Source organism: Tamandua tetradactyla, chromosome 1 (assembly GCF_023851605.1).
Source record: "Tamandua tetradactyla isolate mTamTet1 chromosome 1, mTamTet1.pri, whole genome shotgun sequence".
Classification (NCBI taxonomy): Eukaryota; Metazoa; Chordata; class Mammalia; order Pilosa; family Myrmecophagidae; genus Tamandua; species Tamandua tetradactyla.
The window spans coordinates 64,884,209-64,906,047 of NC_135327.1; the positions used below are offsets into that span (position 1 = coordinate 64,884,209).

Genomic DNA, 21,839 nt, shown 5'->3' on the forward strand with positions numbered 1-21,839 from the left:
ACATAGCCATGATAAGCAGAGTCCACCAGCCTTCATCTTCGGAGATGAAGAAGGAAAATGCTTTGAGGGGAGCTTCAAGAACAGGAAGCCAGGAGAGAAAGCTACTAGATGATGCTGTGTTCGCCATGTACTTTTCCAGATGAGAGAGAAACTCGGACCATGTTTGCCATGTGCCCTTCCACTTGAGAGAGAAACCCAGAACTTCATCTGTCTTCTTGAATAAGATATTTTTCCCTGTATGCTTTGATTTGGACTTTTCTATATACTTGCTTTAATTGGGACATTTCCATGGCCTAAAAACTGTTAACTTGCAACTTACTAAATTCCCCCTTTTTAAAAGCCATTTCGTTTCTGGTATATTGCATTCTGGCAACTAGCAAACCAGAACAGCCCTCCACATACCAATTATTTACCCTTAGTATTGTTGCGGTACTAGTGCTATATTCCTATTTAATAGACCATAGCATGCAATAAGTATTATAGGGATGGGAAGGGAATAAAAGCTGTTATACCTGGATTTTGTGTTAGGACCAAAAGGATTAAAGCCTGGAAAGACACAGACCCTCTAAAGGGCTGCAGCTCAGCTTCAAAGCATCTCACTCCTGAAACTGTATTAAGGTGATCCTGGATTGACAGTGCTTTCAGGCAAGTTTTTGACACAAAAACAACAGTAAAATCTTCCTTGGAGGAAAATAAAATCATGCTAAGCTTCAAAAAAAAAAAGGATGCAATAAGTAACTTTTCCCATATACCCTTCTATAATTAACTCTTTGTACAAGTGTTATCCTTTTGAAGTAGTTCATGTAATAAGTTATTTATATTTGTAGTCTCACATTACTTTTGAAATAAGGAAAACATTGCTGGGCTTGCAACAGGAATGACATATTTGCCTCAACCTCAGGGTTCCTCATCATTCAACTACACTTTTGTTTTGGTTAGGAGCTCTATAGCACCAACAGTTCTCCGCTACAGACCATGCTGTTCTAAAATGCTGTGTGAAAGTTATCAACGGACTTGAATAACTAAATTTGGAACATTACTTAACAAACGCAAACTAATGTTTGTATGGACATAGGAATGGGAAGAAGAGGAGAGAATATTACAAAGAAGACTTGGAGATGTAAACTGTGGAAACTTCCATTTTGAACTTAACCTGAGGGCACACTGCCACCTGAAGACCATTCAGAAACTAAGATAAAGCATCACTGAAATAAAAATTTAAGCTTTGGAAAATTAAATGGATTTAGGGAAATATGATTTTTAAAATTTACTTAAAAACATGTTTTTCTGAAATTTACAGTATAATTGATAATTGTATAAAATTTGGGAACTTACAGGAAGTACAATCACCCACAAACCCCACAATGCAGAGATAAATATTTAAAATTTTTAAAATAAATGATCTCTATTCTTTTTTCTATGAATCTTTTTTATTTCTGCCCCCCCCGCTTCTTTTTTTTTTTCAAATTACAGAGCCAGGACTCAAAGCTAGGTTTTCTGATACCAATGCTTTTTGGCTTTCCAAAAAAAATTTTTTTTAATTACACAAGTAATGCAAACACATATTCATTTTATACAAAATACAAACCATATAGAGGTATGTGGAATAAAACTCCTTTTCCCTCAACTTTTCTCCCTTTCCCAGAGGTAATTATATCAACAGATTGGCCACTGTATGTTATTTTAAATTTTCTTTATTACCTTAACAGCAGGAGGTCAGGAACTGGCAGGCATGTGTTTATATCCACCTCTGCCATTTATTTCTCTGTGCCACAGTTTCTTCATCTAAACAATGGAAATAATAACAGCATCTACTTTGTAAGGTGGAGTTAATATATGTAAGACACTTAGAACCGTACCTGGCACCCAGAAAATACCATGTTAATATTGCTCATTTTAATTATGTGGTTAATGAATATCTATTCTCCATTCTTTGTTTCCCCTCCAACAAAGGGGAATTCTTATAGAACAGTTTGCCAATATCTATTAAAATTTTAAATATTTGCCACTTTTGACCCAACACTTCTACTTGTAGGAATTTATCCTTCTGAAACAGTCAAAACATTGTGCAAATGTATATGTACAATTGTTCTACTTTGAAAGCTGCTGGAATATGATATACCAGAAACAAAACAGTTTTTAAACAAGAGAATTTATTAAGTTGCAAGTTTAGCGATGTCCGCCAGTTTTCTCTCCAGGAATCTTCAACAGCTTCTCCAGGGCTCTGACAATTATGTTGGCTCTGTTGGTTCTGGTGACTCTCATGGCTCTAAAGCTTTTTCCAAAATGGTTCCCTCTTAAAGGACTCCAGTAAGCAAACCCCACCTTGAATAGATGGAGACACATCAACATGGAAACCATCTAATCAAAAAGTTACCACCAATAATTGGGTGGGTCACATCTCCATGGAAACAATCAAAAAGCTTCCACCTAGCTATACTGAATGAGGACTAGAAGACATGGCTTTCCTGGGGTACACAACAGATTCAAACAGACACATTTGACCCTTTTGACCCCCAAAAGAGATGTTCTTTCCAAATGCAATACATTCATTCCATAACAATATCAGAAAGCCTTAAACCATTTCAGTAACAATACAAATACAATACAAAGTCAGAAATAGTGCGAAATCTCATGAAAGTCTGCTACAGGCATGGTGTGTCCTAAGGCAAAATTCTCCTCTGGCTCTGGAACTGTAAAGCTCAGAACAAGTTATTTGCTGCCAACATACAAAGGAGGTACAGTTGTAGTATACATATTTCCATTTCCATAGGAAGAAATTGGAAGGAACAAGAGGTCACCAGACCCAAGCAGTTTAAAAAATCTCAAGGGCAAACTCCATTAAATTTCAAAGTCTGAGAGTCATTTATCTTGGAGCTTTAGAAACTGGCAGTCCCACCCTTTGCAAAGGCCTATGCAGCAGCCCGCCTCTCTCTGAAGGCAACCTTGGGGGACATTAAGACCACCTTTTTCTTGATTCCACCCTCTCCAAGCATTGGGGCTGCACCTGGGCTCTCTGCCATTTCCAGGGCACATACTCAACCCCTCCAGGTGGTGGCAGCCAGGCTCTTCCCAGTCCCCAAGGAATGTGCTCCAGCCTCTCCACGGCTGGAGGCAGCACAACTCTTCCACGGCAAAGACATGGAAGGCCCAACTTCTGCCTTCAGTGCAAACTCACCCTTTCCAAGTGCTTTGGTGGATCTGCTCTCCTGGCCCATGGTTTCTTGACTTCAGACCTAGCTTCCAAAGTTCTGCCTCTGAAGTTATTTCTCCTCCAATGTGTCCCTTTTCTTCCCCCTCATAGTCTAGACTGGCAATGGTTCTGTTTATACATATATCACACCACTCTTGTTGGCTTTCTTTATAGTAAGCAAGGATCATACCCATCAGACAGATGGATAGGAGTTTCCACAAATCCTCCCTGGATATTTTTTTGTTTTTGTTTTTATTTTTTGTGGTTTTTCTGCCTTTGCCATTTTCCACCATTTGATTTATTTTTTATTTTTTTAAATACAAAAAAACACAAACGCAAACATTCCTATTTTGATCATTCTGTCCTACATATATAATCAGCAATTCACAATATCATCACATAGTTGCATATTCATCATCATGATAATTTCTTAGAACATCTGCATCCATTCAGAAAAAGAGATCAAATGAAAGCAGAAAAAAAATTATACATGCCATACCCCTTACCTCTACCTTTCACTGATCACTAGCATTTCAAAGTAAATTTATTTTAACATTTGTTCCCCTTATTATTTAATTTTATTTCATATGTTCTACTCATCTGTTGACAAGGTAGATAAAAGGAACATCAGACACAAGGTTTTCACAATCACACAGTCACATTGTGAAAGCTGTATCATTATACAATCATCAAGAAACATGGCTACTGGAACACAGCTCTACATTTTCAGGCAGTTCCCTCCAGCCTCTCCATTACATCTTGAATAACAAGGTGATATCCACTTAATGCATAAGAATAACCTCCAGGATAACCTCTCAACTCTGTTTGGAATCTCTCAGCCATTGACACTTTGTCTCATTTCACTCTTCCCCCTTTTGGTCAAGGTTTTCTCAATCCCTTGATGCTGAGTCTCAACTCATTCTAGGGTTTTTCTCAATCCCTTGATGCTGAGTCTCAGCTCATTCTAGGATTTCTGTCCCATGATGCCAGGAAGGTCCACACCCCTGGGAGTCATGTCCCACATAGACAGGGGGAGGGTGGTGAGGCTGCTCGTTGTGTTGGCTGGAGAAAGAGGCCACATCTGAGCAACAAAAGAGACTCTCTTGGGGGTGACTCTTAGGCCTAAATTTTAAGAAGACTTGACCTATCCTTTGCGGGGTTAAGTTTCATATGAACAAACCCCAAGACTGGGGGCTCTGCCTATAGCTTTGGTTGTCCACACTGCTTGTGAGAATATCAAGAATTCAACTGGGGGGGTTGAACTTTCCCCCGTTCTCACCATTCCCGGGAGGGGACTTTGCAAATACTTTTCCACTCACCGATCAAATCACTCTGGGATTCAATGGGGCATCACTCTGGAAAAACCAACAAAATCTCATGTCCTACTCAAGGTTCCATGTACTTATGTTGTTCAACCAACTATCTATATAAGTTATATTAGGATATGCACTAGTCAAAATATAAATTTTGTACCAAATAAACATTTTTTTCATTAGTCTCACACATAAGTTGAAATTTTAAAATATTAATTACCATCAATTTTCAGCACCCTGGAGTAATGACATTCCTTTGTTCTTCCTCATGCAAAAACACTTTTTAAATTTGTACATTTAGTCACTATCATTATACATTCTAGGGATTCCTAGATTATACCATCTCAATCTTTATAATCTATTTTTCTTTGTGATTTCATTTATGCCTCCAGTCCTCCTCCCTCTGTCATTCTCACATTCAGCTTCATTCAGTGTTTTAACATAGTTGTATTAGATAGGTAGTATTGTGCTGTCCATTTCTGAGTTTTTCTGTTCAGTCCTGTTGCACAATCTGTATACCTTCAGCTCCAATTACCCAATATCATACCTTATTTCTATCTCCTGATGGTCTCTGTCACCAACGAAATATTCCAGGTTTGTTCACTAATGTCATTTCATATCAGTGAGACCATACAGTATTTGTCCTTTTGTTTTTGGCAAATCTCACTCAGCATAATGTCCTTAAGGTCCATCCATGTTGTTACATACTTCATAACTTTATTCTGTCTTAAAGCTGCATAATAGTCCATCATATGTATATGTCACAGTTTGTTTAGCTACCTGTCTGTTGATGGACATTTTGGATGTTTCCATCTCTTGGTCATTGTAAATAGTGCTGCTATAAACATTGGTGTGCAAATGTCCATTTGTGTCCTTGCCCTCATGTCCTTTGAGTAGAGACAGCATATAGATGGGTCCTGTTTTTAATCCATTCTGCCAGACTATGTCTTTTGATTGGAGAGTTTAATCCATTAACATTTAGTGTTATTACAGTACGGGCACTACTTTCTTCTACTATTTTGCCTTCTGGATTTTATATGTCATATCTAATTTTCCTTCTTTTTACCTTTACTCATAATCTTCCCTTCTACACTCTTCTCCACACCTCTCTCTTCTGTCTTTTCGTATCTGTCTCTAGTGCTCCCTTTAGTATTTCTTGCAGAGCTGGTCTCTTGGTCACAAATTCTCTCAGTGATTTTTTGTCTGAAAATGTTTTAATTTCTCCCTCATTTTTGAAGGACAGCTTTGCTGGATATAGAATTCTTGGTTGGCAGTTTTTCTCCTTTAATAATTTAAATATATCATCCCACTGTCTTCTCGCCTCCATGATTTCTGCTGAGAGATCTATGCATAGTCTTATTGGGCTTCCCTTGTATGTGATGGATTGCTTTTCTCTTGCTGCTTTCAAGATTCTCTCTTTCTCTTTGAACTCTGACATTCTGATTAGTAAATGTCTTGGAGTACATCTATTTGGATCTATTCTCTTTGGGGTATGCTGTACTTCTTGGGTCTGTAATTTTAAGTCTTTCATAAGAGTTGGGAAATTTTCAGTGATAATTTCCTCCATTAGTTTTTCTCCTCCTTTTCCCTTCTCTTCTCCTTCTGGGACACCCACAACACGTACATTTGTGTGCTTCATATTGTCATTCAATTCCCTGAGTCCCTGTTCATATTTTTCCATTTTTTCCCCTATAGTTTCTGTTTCTTGTCGGATTTCAGATGTTCCATCCTCCAGTTCACTAATCCTATGTTCTGTCTCTCGAAACCTATCATTGTAGGTTTCCATTATTTTTTTCATCTCCTCTACCATGTCTTTCATTTCCATAAGTTCTGTGATTTGTTTTTTCAGACTTTCCATTTCTTCTTTTTGTTCATTCCTTGCCTTCTTTATATCCTCCCTCAATTTATTGATTTGGTTTTTCATGAAGTTTTCCATCTCTGTTCATATATTCTGAATTAAATGTTTCAGCTCCTGTAGCTCATTTGAATTGTTGGTTTGTTCCTTTGACTGGGCCATATCTTCAATTTTCCTAGTGTGATTTGTTATTTTTTGCTGGCATCGAGGCATTTAATTACCTTAATTAGTTTATTCTGGGGGTTGCTTTCACTTATTTTACCTAGGGTTTTCTTGCTGGATGAATTTGTTGTCTATCTGTTCTTTGACATTCAGTTCAGCTTTATCTGGACCTCTAGCTTAGGTTTTGTTTAACACAGGAGAATTTTTCAGTTCCTGTTTTCTTGTGTCTTGCCCTGCTTGTATGGTTCATTTCCCCCCACACACACACTTAGGAGGGTCTACTTAGGTATTTTAGACCCCAGCCAGATTTTCCCAGACCAAACTGGCCTCCTATCAGGAGGAAAGAGTCACCTGCGTCAGTTTTCCCTGAGGGTGAGACCCAGCAGGTTGAAAGACTTTCCTGTGAAGTCTCTGGGCTCTGTTTTTCTTATCCTTCCCAGTATGTGGTGCTTGTCTGCCTGCAGGTCCCACCAGCATAAGATGATGTGGTACCTTTAACTTTGGCAGACTCTCCCTGCTGGGAATGTGGTGGAGATGGAGGAGAGGTTGTAGGCCAGTTTTAATGGCTTCAAATGACCAAGCCCTGGTGTCCGAATTCCTTGAGGGAGGGATTCCACCCGAGTTGGGCTTCACCTCTCCCCTGGGGAAGGCACAGGCTCCAGACACACTCGCAAACAACCTTGTTTCTGCCTATGTCTGAGGCAGTTGCAGCCTAAGAAGCCCTGCCGCTGTATCCAAAGTCAGTCAAACCTTTGCAGAAACACAGCCACAAGAACCTCTGTGTCCTTTTTTTTTTTTTTCTGTTTCCATCAGCCTTGCCCCCTTGGCGCTGGAGCAAAAATAAGTGACCTCTGCTTTGACCAGGTTCACCTGAGCTGGGGACCTATTTTTAGTAGTCAGAACTTGTTAATTAATTCCACAATTGGTGTTTAGTTGAGCTCAGCCCCTGCTACCAGTAAATTCCCTTTCCTTTCCCCTCTGGGAAGCAGCCTGTGTGGGAGGGGCGCTGGCCACCACAGCTTGGGGAACTCACAGTTCTGGGGAGGCTCACAGCCGGTCCAGCTGGCCAGACTGGGGTATGCTGTGTGTCCAGTCACTGACATGGCCCAGAAGCTGTTCTGTACTGTTTCTGGTTATTTAGTAGTTTTTCTGGAGGATGAACTGAAATGCACCCATTGTTAAGCTGCCATCTTGGCCCAGAATTTTACCAATACTTTTTGATTATCTGCTTAATATATTCTAGGATGTATCCAGGCATGACATTAAGCTATACAGGATTAAAGGCCCTCATTCATATTCTGGGCTCCTTGTGTTTTGATTGTTTAAATGAGCTATCCAGACAAATTGAGTTACATTATGTGTTACAGAAAATTTAATTCCAGACAAAATAAAACTTTCTTCCTTTGGTCTCAAAGAGTAGGTGTGATTCTAAAATATTGACAATGTCTTCCTTACCATTGTTTTCTTAACTTACCCAGACCTGATTGGCTTCATTCTCATCTCGAAATACCAGATTGTCCATATATAAAACAGTCCCTCAGAAATCCAGAAATAATAGTTACCACTCCAGACTAAATGTGATGATATAAGAGCTTACAATTTGACCCCTGTTTTCTTATAAGCATTTTTTTAAAGGAGACCATACAATAATTTTATTTTATTTTAAAATTAAATTTTAAAGCTCTTTCATTTCTGGCTTATTTTGCCTCACTAATTGTCCCACAGGTTCATTCACAATGTTGCATGCCTCATGACTTTGTTCCTTTTTGCAGCAGCATAATATTCAATCATATGTATACACCAACATTTCCCAATCTCCTTCTCAGTCAGTGCATCCTTCAGCCACCTGAATTCATTAGGCATCATGTATAATGCCCAATGTCCACACAGCCTATCAACAGTCTGAATTTTACATAATTTCATTGTTCCTGAGAGAAAGATAACAAATAAACACATCCACATGAAATAGGAAATCTAAACCTCCCCTTACCACTCATCCCTCCCCGCATTATTTACCTATGGTGTTGCTGTGGTACTGCTGATGTTTTCCTGTCAAACATAGCCCATAGCATGAACTAGCAGATTTCCCCCTTTACCCTGAACTTAAACACTGTACATGAATTATACCTTTGAAGTAGTTCATGCAGTAACTTATTTATATTTGTAGTGTTAATCAGTGGGACACATAGGTCTATACAACCCCTTTTAATCATGTTCACCTTCAATATGGTAAATTACTTATAGACCTAGTGAGCCACTTTTACTTCTATCTATTCCCTTAAATTTGAGTTCAATCTCATTAACTAACCATTTACCCATCTCTAGCTTCTATGTATCTCTAAGTCCCTTATATTCTGTATTATAAGCCTCTGATTTTACCTTTACCATTTTCATAAAAGTGGAGTCATACAGCATTCATCCTTATGAGTCTGGCTTATTTCACTCAGCATTATGTCCTCAAGGCTCATCCATCTTGTCACGTGGTTCAGAATGTCATTTCATCTTACTGCTCCATAATATTCTACTGTATATATTTACCACATTTTGTTAATGCACTCATCTTTTGATAGGCATTTGGATTGTTTCCAACTTTTGATGATCGTGAATAATGCTGCAAACATTGGTTTTCAAATGTCTGTTTGTGCCACTACTTTTAGCTCTTCTGAATATATACCAAGTAGTGTTATTGCCAGGTCATAGGGCAACTTAATATTTAGATTCCTAAGGAACCATCAGAGTGTTTTCCATAGTGGCTGCAACACAATACATTCCCACCAGCAGTGCATTGGTGTCCCAATTTCTGCACATCCTCTCCAACGTTTTTAGTTTCTTGTTTGTTTAATAGCAGCCATTCTCATAGGTGTAAGGTAATATCTTATTGTAGTCTTGATCTGCATTTCCCTTATAGCTAATGAAAATGAGCATCTCTTCATGTGCTTTTTAGCCCTGCATTTACTCTTCAGAAAAACGCCTTTTCATATATTTAGTCCACTTTATAATTGGGTTTTTCATATATGCCGTTTATCACTGTTCTAGCTTGCTAGCTGTTGGGTTGCAATATGCCAGAAACTGAATAGCTGTTTAAAGGGGGGAATTTAATGAGTTGTATGATTTCTTTATATATACAGAGTATCAAACCTTTATGTGGTGTATGATTTCCAAATATTTTCTCCTGTTGAGTTGGCTGCTTCTTTACCCTTTTGACAAAGTCTTTTGAGATGCAAAAACATTTGACTTTGAGTTCTCATCTATGTATTTTTGTTGTTGTTGCTTGTGCTTTGGGTCTAGAGTTTAGGAAGCCACATCCTACTACTAGGTCTTGAAGATGTTTCCCTACATTTTCTTCTTGAAGCTTTATGGCACTAGTTCCAATATTTAGGTATTTGATCCACTGAGTTAATTTTTGTATAGGTTGTAAGGTAAGGGTCCTTCCCACCTATTTAGATTTTCTTTGATTTCTTTTAGCAATATTATGTATTCTGTGTACAAGTCCTTTACATCTCTAGCTAAGTTCATTCCTAGGAATAATTCTTTTAATTGCTATTTTGAATGGAATTTTTTCCTTAACTGACTCCTAAGTTAAATCATTGCTTGTGCAGAGAAATGTAGCTAACTTTTTCACATTAATTTTATAGCCTGCCACCTTGCTGAATTTATTAGCTCAAGTTACTTTGCTGTAGATTTCTCAGGATTTTCCAAGTATAGTATCATGTCATCTGCAAATAATGAAAGTTTTACTTCCTCCTTTCCAATTTGGATGCCTTTTATTCCTTTTTCCTGATTGCTCTAGGTAGAACTTCTAGTACAATGTTGAATAACATCAGTGACAGTTGGCATCCTTGTCTCATTCTTAATTTTAGGGGGAAATTTTCAGCCTCTCTCCATTGAATATGATGCTGGCTATGGGTTTTTCATATATGCCTTTTATCACTGTTCTAGCTTGCTAGCTGTTGGGTTGCAATATGCCAGAAACTGAATAGCTGTTTAAAGGGGAAATTTAATAAGTTGACAGTTCTAAAGCTGTGAAAATGTTCAAATTAAAGCAAAGCTGTAGAAATGTCCAACCTAAGGCATACATGGAAATATACCTTGGTTCAAGGAGGCTGATGACATTCGGGGTTTCTCTCACAACTGGAATCCCACATGGTGAACATGGTGATATTTGCTAGCTTTCTCTCCAGGCTTCTTGTTTCATGAGTCTCCCCCAGGGCTGTTTTCCTTCTTCATCTCCAAAGACCTCTGGCTGCATGGGCTCTTGTGGTTCTCATCATTCTGAAGCTTCTTCAAAATGCATCCTCTTTTAAAGGATTCCAGTAAACTAATCAAGACCCACCTGGAATGTGTGGACTCACATCTCTCTTTAATCAAAAGTTCATACCCACAATTGGGTGAGTCGCATCTTCGTGAAGATAATATAAAAGCTCCCACCTACCAGTACTGAATGAGTATTAAAGGACATGGCTTTTCTGGGGTCCACAAATTCAAACTGGCACATTCAGGTTCAGGAAGTTACCTTTGATTCCTATCTTTTGAAGCGTTTTTATCAGAAAAAAGATGTTGAATTTGGCAAATGCTTTTTAGTATCAATTGAGATGATGATATGATTTTCCCTTTTGATTTAATTAATGTGCTGTATTACATTAACTGATTTTCTTGTGTTGAACCATCCTTGTATTCCTGGTGTAAGCCCTACTGGGTCATGGTGTAAAATTCCTTTAATGTACTGCCTGATTTGATTTTGTTGAAAAATTTTGCATCTATGTTCATTAGGGAGATTGGTCTATAGTCTCCTTTCTTGTTGCATCTTTACCACATTTTAATATTAATATGATGCTAGCTTCATAAACTGAGTTACAGAATATTCCTTTTTCCTCAATTTTTTGGAAAAGTTTGAGCAGGATTGGTGTTAACTCCTTTTGGAATGTTCGATAAAATTTCCCTGTGAAGCCATCTGGCCCTGGGATTTTCTTTGTAGGAAGATTTTTGATGACTGTTTGAGTCTCTTTACTTGTGATTAGTTTGTTGAGATCTTCTATTTCTTCTTGAGTCAGTGTAGCTTGTTTGTGTGTTTCCAGGAATTTTTCCATTTAATCTAAGTTGCCTTGTTTCTAAGCAAATAGTTGTTCATTGTATCCTCTCCTGATTTTTTTTTCTTTGCAGTCTGTTATGACTCCCCTCTCATTTCTGATTTTGTCTATCTATTTGCTTATTCATTTAACTCTGCTTTAATAGTTGTTATTTCTCTTCTTCTATTTGCTCTGGGGTGAGTTTGCTGTTCTTTCCCAAATTCCTCCAGGTGAGCAATTAAGTCCTCAATTTTTGCTCTTTCTTGTTTTTTAATATAGGCATCTAGGGCAATAAATTTCCCTCTCAGCACAGCCTTTGTCATCTCCCATAAGTTCTAATATGTTGTATTCTCATTTTCATTCATCTCCAGATAAATACTGATTTCCCTAGCAATTTCTTCTTTGACCCCTGGTTGTTTAAGTGTGTGTTATTTAATCTCCATATATTTGTGAAGGTTCTCATTCTTTAGTGGTTATTGATATCCAGCTTCATTCCATTATGATCAGAGAAAGTGCTTTGAATCATTCCAATGTTTGTAAATTTATAAAGATCTGTTTTGTGCCCCAGTATATGATCTATCCTGGAGAATGTTCCATGAGCTGTAGAGAAGAATGTATATTCGGGTGTTTTGGGGTGTAATGACCTATATGTGTCTGTCAAGGTCTAATTCATTTATCAAATTTTTAAATAAATGATCTGTCTATAGAAGAGAGTGATGTTTTGAAGTTTCCTACTATTACTGCTGAAACATCTATCAATTTTGCCTCTGCCTCATGTCTCTGTTATGTACTTTGGAGCTCCTTAATTGGGAGCATAGATATTTATGATTGTTATTTCTTCTTGGTTAATTGTCCCTTTTACTAATATATAGTGTCCTTCATTGTTTTTACATTTAGCATCTATTTTGTCTGATATTAGTTTACCTATTCCTTCTTTCTTTTGGTTACAACTTACATGGAACATCTTTTTCTATCCTTTCACTTTCTATTTGTCTGTATCCTTGTGTCTAAAATGAATCTCTTGTAAGTAGGATACAGATGGATTATATTTCTTGATCAATTCTGCCAGTCTGTATCTTTTAATTAGTAGGTTTAGTCCACTAAACACTCAAAGTTATTACTGTAAAGGCATTTATCAAATCCACCATCTTACTCTTTAGATTTTATTTTTCAGATCTATATGTTCTTTTCCCTCTTCATCTTTTTATCCTTTTGGTTACCCTTACTGGTATTCTTCAATTTTATGTTGTCCTCCAGACATCCCTCTCATTTCTTTTTCAGCTGGCAGAACTCTGTTTAGTATTTCTTGTAGAGCTAGTCTCTTTTGACATATTCTCTCAGCCTTTGTTTGTATGTGAAAATCTTAATCTCTCCCTCAATTTTGAAGGACAATTTGGTTGAGAACAGAATTCTTGGCTAGAAGACTTTCTCTTTCAAGATCTTAAATCTATTGAATCATTGCCTTCTTGTCTCAATAGTGCCAGTTGATTAGCCTGAGCTCAGTCTTATGTTGTTTAGTATGTAGTAGATTGTTTTTCTCTTGGCACTTTCAGGATTTTCTGCTTCTCTTCAACATTTGATAGACTGATTAATATGTGTCTTGGGGTTGGCCTATTTGGATTTATTCTATTTAGAATTTGTTTGGCTTCTTTGATTTGCATATTTATATCTTTTATAAAAGTTAGGAAGTTTTCCCCATTATATCCTCCACAAATCTTCTTAGCCCTTTACTCTTCTCTTCTTCTTCTGGGACACTGATGATTCTTATATTTGTGTGCTTTATTTTGTCCATCATTTCCCTGAGTTCCAATTCAAAGTTTTCCATCTTTTTTTGTTATTTCCTCCTTTGTGTGTTCAAAATCAGTTGTGCTGTCTTCTGCCTCTTCAAATCTGCTGTTGTGTGTATCAAGTATATTTCTTATTTGGTCTACAGCATCTTTAATTTCTGTGATATCTGTTATTTTTCTAGCTATTCTTTCAAATTCCTCTTTATGCTCTTCTAGTGCCTTCTTTTTTTTTTCTTTTTTATTACTTTTTTTTTTTTTTTTTACATGGGCAGGCACCGGGAACCGAACCTGGGTCCTATGGCATGGCAGGTGAGCATTCTGGGACCCGCCACTGTGGCCCACCCTTCTAGTGTCTTCTTGATCTCCTTTATGTCATTAGCCATCTGTATTAGTTAGGGTTCTCTAGAGAAACAGAATCAACAGGGAACACTTGCAAATATAAAATTTATGAAAGTGTCTCACGTGACCATAGGAGTGCAGAGTCCAAAATCCACAGGGCAGGCTGCAAAGCCGATGACTCCAATGGATGGCCTGGATGAACTCCACAGGAGAGGCTCACCAGCCAAAGCAGGAATGCAACCTGTCTCCTCTGAGTCCTCCTTAAAAGGCTTCCCATGATTGGATTTAGTATCACTAATTGCAGAAGACACTCCCCTTTGGCTGATTACAAATGGAATCAGCTGTGGATGTAGCTGACGTGATCATGACCTAATCCTATGAAATGTCCTCATTGCAACAGACAGGCCAGCGCTTGCCCAATCAGATGAACAGGTACCACAACTTGGCCAAGTTGACACCTGTCCCTAACCATGACACCATCCCACTGATTTTATTTAATAAAGTTACATGAGCATCTTTGATTAGTTGTTCCAGTGCTGTGTCTTCTCTGGTGTTTTAATTTGGTCATTAGACTAAGCTGTATCTGCTTGCATCTTCATATGGCTAGTGATCTTTCATCTTTGCGGCATGTAAATATCTTGATTGGGGTACTTTGGATGTTGATTTCCTTCAGTAGTCTAAGCCTTTGTAGTTAAAGAATGGGTAAGGGGCAGGATGCAGGGTGTGGGGAAGGGCACAGCAGTCCGATGACAGGTTGCAGTGCAGGTATATGCATGGGTTGGGGACTCTACGCCAGTGCCTGTGAACATGGGTGCAGGTCATGGGGTTGTGGACATGTGATGTGGGGGCCGTGGAGATGAGGTGTAGCTCAGGTAGGTTTTGGAGCTCCGGAGCAGGATGTGGCATAGGGGACACAGAGATAGGGCATGGCAGGAGGTGGATGGGGTGGCTGAGCAGTTGTGCTGGGGCTGGTATATAGGTAGGATGTGGGTGGACATATGAAGCATATGGGTCATGGGTGTCAGGGTGTGGTGCTCAGTGAACAGAAGTCAGGGCACAGGGAAGTTGGGGCACAGATTGTCCTTGCACAGGGGGAAGTGTCCATGGGGACTGGGATGTAGATGTGCATGTGTGTAGGGGCACAGAACAGGTCACAGAGGTTGTGGGACAGGTGTCAGGGATGGATGATGATGGGTTACCAAGGACCCTGGCATGGGTCTGTAGGTGGAGGGGTGGAGTATGGTAGGGGTGCCCGCTTGTGCAGGACAGAGGGTATGTGGCACAGATGTGCCCAAGAGTACCAACCAGGTGTGGGAGAATGGCAGTGTGCTGTGGGGTTTGGCAAGGGTTTATATGTATATGTAGGGTAGGGGTGGGGTGGGGTACAGGAGTCAAGAGGTCTGTTCATGGATACGTGAGTGCCTGGCAGGGAGGATGTGGCTGTTCTGGTGCATAGGTCTGGGGGGCCGGGCCCTGGTAGACATGCATGGGGTAGCAGGGCCCTGATGTGTGTGGGTCTGTGGAGGCAGGGCCCTGGTGTGCACGTGCACAGATCTCCAGGGCAGCTGGTTGGGATTGTGCCTGCATAGGCTGGGGGAAGATGTGGCCCGGATGTGCAGGTCAGTACTTGCCCAGAGTTGAGGGGGGTATGGCATGAGTGGGCGCATGCGTGTGCACCCATCTAGGGGTCAGATGCTGATGTGCGGTGCACCGAGGTCGGGGTGAGGGTGGAGCCTGGTTGTGGTTGAGTGATTGCATGGTATGAAAATGAGAGCCTGCAGCCCGGATGCTCAGGTGACTGCCTGCAGGGGGCACAGAGGGAGGGATAGGAGTTGAGGGGCTGGCCGCTGGTATACGGGTCTCAAGAGGGGCGGGGTGAGACTGCCTGCGTGCGAAGGAGAGACTGTGCACATACACAGGGCCGGGGTGCTTGGAGCAGGTAACGGGGTTCAGGTGTGTGAGGTATGCAGGAAGTCACGAATTACATTGGAGGGTGGTGCACATAAGGGTAGCACATTCAAGCAATGCAGCTTGGCTTAATTCCTTTTCCCCATTTCCCTGTCCATGCATTCCTGATGTGGAGTAGAAGACTCTCCCAGGTCGCTTACTCCCTGAAATCACTCTCCTGGTCTTTTTTTCTGTCCCTTCTCTAGCTGGTCTTTGGAGCAGGGATGAACTTGATCTATTCTATTCTGCTGTCATCTCAGAAGATTTTTTTTTTTTTAATTTTTTGGAGTGCTGTAGATTTGCAGAAACAGCATGCAGAAAGTACAGAATTCCCATATACCTCCCTCTCACATTTAGTTTTCTCTATTAATAACATTTTGCATTTGTGTGGTATCTTTGTTACAGTCCATAAAACAATATAAGTATTATTATTATTACCATTATTATGCTATTAACTTTAGCCCACTATTTACAGTAGGGACAACTGTTTGTATGGTCAGTTCTTTAGGGTTATATGTCTGTGATAACTTAATAATCTTTGGGGTCATTTGTCTGTTTGTGATAACTTATCTACAACCCCAAATTTTCCTTTTTCTCCCTTTTGGAATATACAAATCAGTGGTGTTAATTTCATATGCAAAGTTGTGGCTCCACCCCTCTCATTCATTGCCAAAACTTTTCCATTATCCCAAACAGAATTTCTGTATCAATTAAACATTAAATCCTTATTCCCTATTCCCATTCAGTCCCTGGAAAACTGTATTCTAGTTTCTGATTTTATAAGAATGCATGCTCTGCTTATTTCATATAAATGAGATCTTGCAGTATTTGTTCTTTTAGTATTTGGCTTATTTCACTCAAAAGGTGATCTTCAAGGTTCATTCAAGTTGAAGTATGCATCAGGACTTCATTTTTTCTTACAGCTGAATTATATTCCATTTTATCTGTATACCATATTTGTTTATTCATTCATCAGTTGGTGGACTTGGGTTGCTTCCATCTTTTGGCAATTGTGAATAATGCCACTACGAACATCAGTATACAAATTCTTGTTCAATCCCTGCCTTCAGTTCTTCTGAGTATATACTTAGACGTGGGATTGCCAGGTCATATGATAATTCTAAGCTGAACTTTCTAAGGAATCAACAAACGTTTTTGTACAGTGGTTGAACTGCATTTTACATTCCCACCAACAATGAACAAGTCTTCCTATTTTCCACATCCTCTCCAACACTTGTTATTTTCTGTTTTTTAATACCAGCCTTTATAGTGGGTGTGAGAGGATGTGGTTTTGATTTGCATTCCTCTGATGGCTAATAACTTTGAACATCTTTTCATTTGCTTATTAGCCATTTGTATATCTTCTTGGGAAAAATGTGTACTAAAGTATTTTTCACATTTTAAAATTAGTTGTTTTTCTTTTGGTTATCAAGTCATAGAAGTTCTTCATATATTCAACCCTTATCAGATATATGGCCTCCAGATATTTTTCCCATTCTGTAAATTATCTTTTTACTTTTTGATAAAGTGCTTTGATGTATAAAATTTTTTTTTAATTTTGATGAGATCTCATTTATCTATTTTTCCTTTTGTTGCTTATGTTTTGGTGTCTAAAAAAAACCACTGCCTAACACAAGGTCCTGAATATGATTCCCTATACTTTCTTCTAGGAGTTTTATAGTTTTAATTCTTATAATTAGGATTTTTCTCCATTTTGAGATAATTTCTGTATAGGGTGTGAGATACAGGATGACTGTCATTCTTTTGCATATAGCCATCCTATTCTCCCAGCACTATTTGTTTTTTCCCATTGAATGGACTTGGTACCTGTGTCAGAGATCAATTGGCCAAAGGTATGAGGGTTTATTATTGAATTCTCAACTCAATTCCATTGGTCTATATATCTGTCCTTGTGCCATTACCATGCTGTTTAATTACTGGAAGTTTATAATAAGTTTTAAAATCAGGAAGTGTGAGGATGCCAACAGTTTTCTTTTTCAAGGCAATTTTGGTTTTAAGGGCTGCTCACCTTCCCAAATAGTATTCCACTTCTGCATATAACTCTATTGGAATTTTTACTAAAATATGTTGAATCTATATAATGCTTTGGGTAGAATGGACATCTTAACAATAATCTTCCAATCCATGAACACAGAATGTCCCTCCATTTATTTAGGTCTTATTTGATTTCTGTTAACAAAGTTTTATAGTTTCCCATGTATGTCCTTCACATCACTGGTTAAATTTATTTCTAGATATTTCATTCTTGAAGTTGCTATTGGAAATTGAATTTTTTTCTTATTTTCCTCCTTGGATAGTTTATTCCTAGAGTATTAGAAACAACATTTATGTTTGCCTGTTAAAGTTGTACCCCATCACATTGTTGAATTCATTTATTACCTCTAGAAGCTTTGTATGGGAATTTTTAGGATACTTTATGTCTAGGATCATAGGGAAAGTTCCACTTCCTCCTTTCCAAAGAGGATCCTTTTATTTCATTCTCTTGTCTATTGCTCTGGCTAAAACTTCCAGTCCAATAGTGAATAACAACAGTGACAGTGGGCATCCTTGTCCTGTTTCAGATCTTAGGGGGAAGTTTTCAGTCTTTCACCATTGGGCATGCTGCTAGCAGTGCGTTTTTCATAGATTCCTTTATTACTTTGAGGAAATTTCCTTCTCTTCCTGTTTTTCTTAGTGCTTTTATCAAGAAAGATGCTGATTTTATCAAATGCCTTTTCTACATCAATTTAGATGATCATGGGTTTTCCCCCCTTCATTTTGTTAATGTGGTATATTACATTCATTGATTTTCTTATGTTAAACCATCCTTGCTTATTTGGGATAAATTCCACTAGATCATATTGTATAATTCTTTTAATGTGATGTTTGATTCACTTTGCTAGTATTTTTCAATAGAAAGATTATACATTTAAAGGAAAATCATGCATAAAATACAGTTACCATGTAACAGTCTATTTCTTTTATCCTTCAACCAGTTCCTTTTAAAAAATATATTTTTTAGGTGGGCCATGGTGACTCAGCAGGCAGAGTTCTTGCCTGCCATACCAGAGACTTGGGTTCATTTCCCAGTGCCTGCCCATGCAAAAAATATATATATATATAATATATTTTGTTGAGAAATTTCCATACACATATAGTCCAAACATATTATACAATCAGTGGATCACAGTATCATCATGTAGTTGTGTATTCTTCACCATAATCATTTTTAGAACACTTGCATCACTCCAGAAATAAAAATAAAAATAATTCATACATCTCATACACTTTACCCTCCCTCTCATTGACCAACAGTATTTCAATCTACCCAACTGTTACCCTTTATCTCTTCTTATTGTTTATTAACTTTATATCTTTTTCTTACTCATCTGACAGTATCCTGGATAAAAGAAGCATTATCAGTCACATTGTAAAAGCTATATAATTATACTGCCCCCTTCAACAATCAAGGCCACTGGAACACAGTTCAATAGTTTCAGGTACTTTCCTCTAGCCACTCCAATACACCATAAACTAAAAAGGGATAGCTATATATTGTGTAAAAATAATTTCCGTGATAAACTCTCAACTCTGTTTGAAATCTTCCAGCTACTGAAACTTTAATTTGTCTCATTTCTCTCTTCCACATTTTGGTCAAGAAGACTTTCTCATCCCTATGATGTGGGTCCTACCCCATCCCTGGAAGTCAGATCCCACATTGCCAGGGAGATTTACACCCCTGGGAGTCATGTCACCTGTAGGGGGAGTGAGCAGTGAGTTCACCTGCTAAGTTGACAGCCTGTTATTAACCCCTTGCATTAGCATGGCATGTGTGTCACTGTTCATTGAAGAATATTTTTATAATTGCACTATGAACTATAGTCCACCATTTACAAATTCTGGGTTCACTGTGTTTTTCAGTTCTAAAATGCTGGGTTTTTTAAATTTTTATTCAAGTAACATGTATTCAACCATAAATTTCCTCCTTTTAACCGCACTCAAAAATATAATTCACTGGTGCTAATTATACTTAAAATGTTATGCTACAATCATCATCATCCATTACCAAAACTTCAGGAACAACCCAAATAGAAACTCTGTATAATTTAAGCATTAACTCCCTGTGATATTTAGATTCAGGTGTCAACTTTGCCAGGTGAGGGTACCTAGTTCTATTGCTGTGGACATGAGCCAATGGCATGTGAATCTCATCTGTTGCTGATTATATCTGCAGTCAACTAGGAGCCATGCCTTCTGCAATGAATGATGTTTGATTTAATTGGCTGGTGCTTAAATGAGAAAGCTCAACGTAGCACAGCCAAGCACTCAGCATACCTCATCTCAGCACTTGGAGCTTAGCCCAGGCCTTTGGAAGATGCAGAAAGGAATCACCCTGGGGAAAGTTGTTGGAACCTAGAGGCCTAGAGAGAAGGCCAGCAGAGATTGCCCTGTGCCTTCCACATAAGAAAGAATCTCAGTTGAAAGTTAGCTGCCTTTCCTCTGAAGAACTATACGTTGACTAAATAAATCCCCTTTTATTGAAAGGCAATCCATTTTTGGTGCATTGCATTCTGGCAGCTAGCAAACTACACTTCCCATACCCTATCCCCACCCCATTCCTTTGTAATTTGTATTTTATATTCTGACTCTATAGGTTTGCTTTTCTAATGATTTTGTATCACTGAGGTTACACAGTATTTGTCCTGTTTTGTTTGGCTTATTTCACACAATAGTTGTCTTCAAGTTTCATCCATTTTACTGCATATCAGAACTTAATTCTTTTTTACAGCTGAATAATATTCCATATACATCACATTTTATTTACCCAAAGCCTGATCTTCTTTGCTGATAGTTTCTGGAGTTTTATATTGTTGTTTTGGATGGGCTATCACTTGCTGTTTCTTTTCCTTGTAATATTTTGTTGCACACTGTACATTTTAATATTTTAAAGTGTCAACTTTGGGTTTTAGTCCATAGTGTATTCCTTAAGTTGTATCCAGCTAGTGATATGACAGAACATCTCAGCCCTCTTATCACACAGATCAGCCTGAGGCAAGCGAGAAGTGCAAGGTCCTCTCTGTCTTATCTGAGCCTGCTTCTTCTCCTGGGTATGTGCTCACTAGAGGCCCCAGGAATTCCCCAGTTACAGTCCACCATAGTGTGATTGAAAACTTCATCAAAACAATGGGAAAAAGTTAAAGGCTGCATTAACTGGCAAGTACTGCATTAAAAAAATGAAGCTTCAAAAGCCAGAGAAGAAGCTCCTGGTGCCCTAGCTATCTCCTTGCACGCTGCTGGTGGACCTTGCACTTCTCACTTGCCTCAGGATGATCAGCCTGATAGGAGGGCTGAGAGCTGAAGGAGAGAACACCAGCCAAAGCAGAGCTGATTTGCAAAGAGAGTAAAAGGTGCCTTCTGCCATGGTTTATTTGTTTTGATGCACTCTGGGCATTCAAAAAAAAAAAAATCTGCCATATGACTAGCTGGATACAACTTAAGGGATAGACTATGGACTAAATCCCAAAGTTGACACTTTAAAATAGTAAAATGTGTGATAGCCTATTCAAAGCAACAAGATAAAACTCCCTCGTCTATCTTTGGAACAGACCTCCTACTTAATGGGTGCTCTTTCCAGTGACTTTTTGCAAGTAATCCCTTGCACCAGACTATTTCTGGTGTAGAGGGACTGATTCCTGGATCTTCTTACTAGGCCCTTTTGCCACAATCCTCTGGTTTGCTAGTATTTTGTTGAGGATTTTTCCATCTATATTCATAAGGGATAATGGTCCATAATTTTCTTTCCTTGGCATTTTTTTTATCTAGCTTTGGTATTAGTGTGAGATTGGCCTCATTGAAGAAGTTAGGAAGTGTTCCTTCCTCTTCAGTTGTTTGTAAGAATTTGCACAAGATTGGTGTTAATTCTTATTGGGATGTTTGGTAGAATTCACCAGTGAAGCCATCTGATTCTGGACTTCTCTTTGGGATGCTTTTTATTACTAATTCAATCTCTTTACTTCTTGTTTCTCTGTTGAGATCTTCTATTGCTTCTAGAGTCATTGTAGGCAGTTTGTTTGCTTCTAAGAATTTGGTCATTTCATATAGATATAGGTAATTTGTTGACATACTGTTTTTCATAGCATTCTTTTATTATCCTTCTTATTCCTGTGGGGTAAATGG

General features: G+C 38.5%; 1 long non-coding RNA gene across 1 annotated transcript in view; it reads right to left on the reverse strand.

Moving 5' to 3' along the window:
• Positions 1 to 1,692: 1,692 nt before the first annotated feature.
• Positions 1,693 to 21,839, reverse strand: part of LOC143684736 (uncharacterized) — a 62,981-nt gene continuing 42,834 nt past the window's right edge. The window contains exon 3 of the long non-coding RNA XR_013176135.1: positions 1,693 to 1,785. This is a non-coding gene — a long non-coding RNA (uncharacterized LOC143684736). The remainder of the gene's footprint in view (positions 1,786 to 21,839) is intronic.